Genomic DNA, 6,185 nt, shown 5'->3' with positions numbered 1-6,185 from the left:
ACAACAACAAAAGAGTACCCCCTCAAGGTGTGTGTGTGTGTGTGTGTGTGTGTGTGCCGCGCACTCGCAGGCGCGTTTGTTAGACGTTTCAGGTACATCTATAGGTGTCAGCACTCACTTGAAGTTTACATTATTCTTTCCTTGCTTGTTGTAAATACTAAATAGCCTCTCTCTGGTTGTTTAGTATAGTGGTTGGAAATTAAATATTAGCACAAGAAGTTGACCCATTTCAAGGCACACAACTTTATTTTGGCAATTAACCCCAATACAGGAGGCGAGAGGGCTCTTTAAAATTAGTGCTTCTAGCAGTTCCCATTGACTCACTCTTGTCGCTCCCTTCTCTCAGTTAATTTTAACCTTGACCTCCCACAGCTGTATTGCTTTGCTCAGTCTAAAAAAGAGAGAGAAACTCCCTGATTCCACTTTTTTTTTTTTTTTTTTTTTTTGCATCTGATGAAGCAACAGTGGAGAGGAAAAACCAAACCCATTCCTTTAAGAAAGATTCCGCCTCCTCTCTTCTAAGCAAGCGCCTCACGGCAACCGTGGAGTCTCGAAGTCACACACTTTACTACTCAGCATTGGGAGAAGCAGCCGCCGCCGCCGCTGCTCCGCGGCTGCAGTGGGATCCCGTGCAGCACTGCAGAATCCACACCTAGCCAGGGAAGACAGACACACGTCGGCTCCCCTGCACGCAAAGGGGCTGTGGACCGTCTGCAGGTAAGCACATCTCTTAGCCGTTTTGTTCAGGAGCCGTGGGAAAAGGGAATGGTCGTGGAACGCGCTCTACATCAGCCATGCTTAAAGCGTTCTGTGGATCTGTCGTCCTTTGGAGGTGGGCTGGGGTCTACAGCTCTGTCTGGCACATGTCCTGTGTGGTGGAGACTATTACATGATATATGCTCCTACAGTACTTTTTTTTTTGGCGATGTATAAAAAGGCTAACTTTGATATATGCAAAGCATTTTTTTTTCTTTTTAAATGAAGAAAACCCAGCCACTCCCAATCTCTCTCAAACACTGCAGATATTTTTAAATGGCAAATAAAATGACGGGCTGAGCGTTTCCTAAATATCGTTTTCTCCTTGAGCCTTAGCAAGACTTCCCCACGATTGTTGAGGAGTACTTAAAATTAATAAGGCATGGTAAGGGATTTTTCTTTCTTTCTTTTTCTTTTTGGAAAGAAAATGGGTGATACTGGCTGACTAAAATTTCTATAGCTTTAGTCCAGTGGCGAGAGAAAAGGAGGATAAATGAACTGCAGTGAGTGCCAAGAATGGGATTCGTTTGCCACACTTCATATGTGGGCAGAGGAAACTACATTTTAATTAGCACATTTTTAGAGGAAGAGGGATGAAGATGAGGGGGCTGACGGGAAGTATTTGAGGGGGAAGAGAGTCTGCAGATGAGGAAGGAAATGAAGTGGCCTGTCGCCAGTGCCTTGAAAAGGACAGGAGATAAGGGTGGAGAATGAAGTTTGCTGTGTGTTGGGGTGGGGTTAACCCTAGGGACCAGGAATCACTAGAATGGCGCTGGGAGGAGTGTGCTTGAGGCTGAATTCGTGCAGTGGAGGGCATGTGTGCAGGAGGAGTGTGCAAGTCGTGGGTGGCGGAGGAGAGTGTGTGCCTGGAGGGCTATTTCGAGAATAGGTTGGAGTGAGAAACATGTCTGGGAAGCGGGGGTGGCAGCCCAGTGTCACCTGTGGAGGGATCCCCCGCTCTGCAAACGAGTGTTGCAAAGTTTGCCTGGCCTCGGACTAATTTTGAAGGCTGGTGGCCGAGCCTAGACTTCTCATCTCCCAAGAGGTCAGCTCTCAGAAGGTTTAAGAGGCCAGAGGCCAAAGGAGGAGTGCAGACTTTGGGCTGCTCCAGATGAATTAAGGGCCCTTGCCCTGTCCCTCTGTGGAACTGAGTGGAGGCAGGAGACTCCCCCAGACGCCAGTGTGCTGAGGAGAAAATCAAGGCCCCTCCTGCGGGGGACATGCGGAGGTCCAACCGTGTAGTGCCGCCTCGGCCAAGCCCAGCAGCCTCTGTGGGCGTCAGAGGCTCAATCTGAAAGCCGAGGCTCAGGCTCTTTGGGTGGGGGAAGCATGTTCGGACTGGGGGAGGCAGATGTTTCCGAGGCGTAACCCTCCCGCTTTCAACCGGGTTTCTGTCGGGGTCGTTTCCCTCTCCGGCAGCGGATCGGAGCTGCACCGAGGCAGGAAGACCTTGCAGAGGCGCCAGGCAGCCGCCCCACTGCAGGCCCTCGGCCTGCAGAGCGCAGAGGCACCCCCACCGCACTGAGCTTGTAGCCCTAAGGGGGCCTCGAGGGGCGGGGCCAGGGATCGCAAGGGGCACGGGGGGCGTAGCCTGGGAGCGCGAGAGCCTGTTGTGGGCGTGGCCTCCTGGAAGCGGCGCCTGGACGCTCGAGGGCGGAGCTGGGGGAAAGAAGGGCGGAGCCAGGGGTACGCTCGTGAGCTTCGAGGGCCGAGCCCGCACGGGGCGGAGTGAAGGGACCTGGGGCGTGGCCTGTAAGAGGCGGGGCTAGGGCTTTCGGACCCCCCCCCTATGGGGCGGGGCGTGGAAGTGGCACGCTAGGAGGGTCAAAACTGTAGGGGGCGGAATCAAGGGAGCTTGGGCGTGGCCTACGGCAGGCGGGGCCAAGGCGCTCGAACCTGTGGGGCGGGGCCTTTGGGGACACTAAGGGGCTTAGAGGGACAAGTCTCTAGGGGGCGGAGTCACAGGCCCTGTGGAGGCGGGGCTCAGGGGGGCGGGGCCGAGGACGTTCGGGGGTAGTTCGGCTAGTCCCGCCAGAGCGTGAGGCGCCTGCCGGTAACGGTCGCCCGGGTGAAGGGCGGGAGGGAGAGGAAAGGGTTTAAATGATCTGTTTTGAAACACTGAGAAGTAGACGCGCCAGCGACCAGGTGTCGCCGCTTCCTGCGTCCGGGGGCTCGGCGTCCAGGTCCCTCTCCACGCCCCCTCCCTTCCCGGCCCTGTCCTCGGGAGCTGAGCGACGCTTAGGAGGAGGCTGCGGCTGACCCCGCGGCCGCTGCAGCCCGGAGGGGGCACAAAGCCGGCTGCGCTGCGAGGTAATCCTGCTGGAGCTGGGGTTCGGAGGTCCCGCCGCGCTTGCCACGCGAGGGGACTTCTTACTGTCGTGTCTGGGGCGGGAAGGCGAGCCCTGCGCGAGCCGAGGGGCGCAGACGTGGGGGCGAGGGGTCGGTGTGCAGCGGTGCGAGCAAGGTCGGGTCTCGGGGTCCCGTGGGCCACGATTCTCCCCGGTGACCCCCGGCTCCCCCCACGCGAGGGCGTGGGGTTGTAGAAGCCTGTTCTGCCTTCCGAAGCCTTGCTGACCCCGAAGGTACGCGCGGGGACGGTGGGAGGTTCCCGCGCTTGCTGAAGGTGGAAGGAGACGGTGTTGATTTGTTGGGTTTTTTTTTCCCTCCTGGTTCAAGAAACTTCCGTCACAAGTTGAAATTGTTCAAACACTTTAATCAGCGCGACCCTCCCCAGCACACGTAGTAGGCGCGCGCACGCACACACACACACACACACACACACACACACACACACACGCTCGCACACACTCACGCTTTACCCCTTCATGCATACATGTTACGTATTCTTTGTGGGGTGACAGCCGAGCTGGCAGCAGGTTTGGTTTCCTGCTGTTTGGGGCCCTTCCAACCTCTTTGGAAGTATGTAATAGTTGAGGCAAGGCCACAACAGGTAGTATAAACCAGGCCTCTATTAAAATGGTAAGAACTTTATTGTTGCAGAGATTTAATTGCAAGTAGGTGCCCGTTTAAACTGGGAGTGTAAGGAAAAACCACTAAATATCCTTGGCACATATGCTCTTGGAATTGACTTTGCTGGAGTGGTGTGGGATTTAACTCAGCCAAGAGGCTTTGGGCGAGGATTAGGAGCAAGGCTCGGGAAGGAATCGATAAGACTCCGGCTTGGGATGAACTACCTTAACATGTGTGAGCTCTTTATGATGAATTATGAAAATTTACAGTGAGCAAGGAGATTGCCTTTCTTGGAATGGACTCCCATCTGTAGCGTGCTGAAAATGTACTGATGTGGGTCTTAGGAGATTCAGGGAGAGGACAGGGTAATGCGTCTTTTTGAAATGACCTGTGTATTTAAGGTATAGGGCTGATGCTTTGATAGAATTGTTTCTTTTCGAACAGTTCTGGAAAGATTTTATAGCTAAATCTCATTTGCGTTGTCCTTACTTGCATGGTAACTCAGTTTTTCCTAAAGTTGATCAGATTAACTGTACTGAGGAGTAATGTAGGGAGGGCCACTTTTCTACAATTCTTCCACCTCCTTAAGATAGAGTTCAGCTTCCGCTAACTTAAAATTGGCCAGGACTGTTGGCGTGTTGGCCATAGTTGCTAAGAAAGAAAAACCCCAGCAATTTATTATCTACTTAGAATGTTAAAGATAATTTAAGGAGTTCTTTGGGTACTTGGTTATGAGACTTTAATACAGTGCAGCTTTTTGCATGTATGATACCAGGAAATGTTTGATAAAGTTTTGGCGTATGATATAGATGATCACATGACCCCTGAAAATATTTATTTTGCATGATAAGAGGGTATTTACAGAATGTAAAATTTAGTCACTGATTAAAGATGAATGAGAAAATTACATTGTACTTTTACTCTTTCTTACCTTTTTATCAATAATTTTTTTCTGGAATGAATGTGAGTTTTGCTCAAGAATGTGCAACAGTTTTTATAGTTTGCTTCACTGTCGTGATTGATATATCAAACAGATTAATTATAAATTAGGAGATACCCAAGCTGTGCTTAGAATTATTAAAGAGAGCTGATATGCCCCTTGTGATAACTTCATGCAGAATTAAATTAGGGGGAAATGCTAAAAGAAATCCATTAGTTAGAAGAAGTTTAGACTGTTCAAAGACATGCACAAGTTACTGATCTGTTTCTCACCTTGAACACTTTTTGCCATAATTAATAGTTCGCACTACTTTACGTTCCTTTGGGAAATTAGCCATGTAGAATCTGAATAGGAAATCTTAACATGTCTAACCAACAGTGCTGTCTTTCCTTTTCATGTACGCTTAAGTGAAACTATTCAAGTCCAATTTGACAGTTGCTGAACAATCACAGACTGAGTCACATAACTGAGATTCTAAATGAGCAAGCACTTTAATACTTTATTTCATGTCTCTTACATTAATGTGCTGTGGTCTGAACTCAGGGTCCATGCCAAGTATTTATAGTTGGGATTGTTAGGAGGTCTTTGGGTTTTGTCATTGGTTTAATTCCCTTGGCTGAAAGCCAAGACAGTTTGAAGATTGTATTAAATCTTCTCTAAAGTACACACGTTAGAATACTCACCCTGGAAGAGCAGGCAATGCTCTTAACCTCTGAGCCATCTCTCCAGCCCTTAAAAGCTTATTGTTTTGAGGGGCAATGGACATACTATTTCCCATAACCAACTGAAGGTTAAAAAATATATTTTAGAAATGTAGAACGGTAACATAATATCCTTAAAACCAGTGTCCCAAGTGTGTACATATATGTATATGTGTTGATAAAATTTATTTTGCTTGTTTTGTATGTGTGTGTGTGCATGTGTGTACACATGCTCTGAGGGTTTGGGTGCACTGCAGTGTGTGCATGTGGAGATTAGAGATCAACTTTGGCTATCATTTCTCAGAAGTTACCACCTTGCTTTGTTTTTGCTCTGTTTTGTTTGTTTTGAGACAAATCTCACTGTGTATCCCTGGCTAGAACTCCCGCTGTAGACCAAGGCTTGCCTTTGTCTCTTAATTGCTGCCATTAAAGGTATGCACTACCATACCTGGCCTCATCATGTTTAGGACTTGAGGCTTGTGCATTAGGTTAAGCTGGCTAGCTAACAAGCCCCAGGCATCAATCTTGCACTACCTTACAGCACAGGAATTATAGGCACATACCAATTCTTGGCTTTTTCTTTTTTAGTGTTTTAAAATATACATTTTTTTATTTGTATGTACTTGTGTGGTCATGTTTGTTCCATGGAGTACAGTGTGGAGGTTGGAAGACAACCGGGTTGTTAATTTTCTCCTTCACCATGTGGGTTCCAGGGATCAGTCTCAGGTGTCAGGCTTGAAGGCAGGCATCTTTACCCACTGCATCATCTGGCTGGGTCCAACACCTAGCTTTTTACATGTGTGCTAAGGATCAAACAC

The 6,185-nt window shown here is 49.1% G+C and overlaps 1 protein-coding gene across 5 annotated transcripts in view; it reads left to right on the top strand.

Moving 5' to 3' along the window:
* The first annotated feature begins 488 nt into the window (after window positions 1–488).
* Add3 (adducin 3) overlaps window positions 489–6,185 on the top strand; it is a 95,853-nt gene continuing 90,156 nt past the window's right edge. For 2 of the 5 annotated variants that reach the window (XM_050148202.1, XM_050148215.1), the window contains exon 1: window positions 489–717. The gene's annotated coding sequence lies outside the window, so the exon portion shown is untranslated. Of the gene's footprint in view, window positions 718–2,788; window positions 3,067–6,185 lie in introns of those variants that run through there. The other 3 variants (XM_050148208.1, XM_050148223.1, XM_050148226.1) reach the window with 2 other exon arrangements.

The sequence above is a fragment of the Alexandromys fortis genome, unplaced genomic scaffold (genome assembly GCF_014885135.2).
Source record: "Alexandromys fortis isolate MF-2015 unplaced genomic scaffold, M_Fortis_MF-2015_v1.1 scaffold_16, whole genome shotgun sequence".
NCBI classification, from domain to species: domain Eukaryota; kingdom Metazoa; phylum Chordata; class Mammalia; order Rodentia; family Cricetidae; genus Alexandromys; species Alexandromys fortis.
This window is presented reverse-complemented; position numbering and strand designations above follow the sequence as displayed.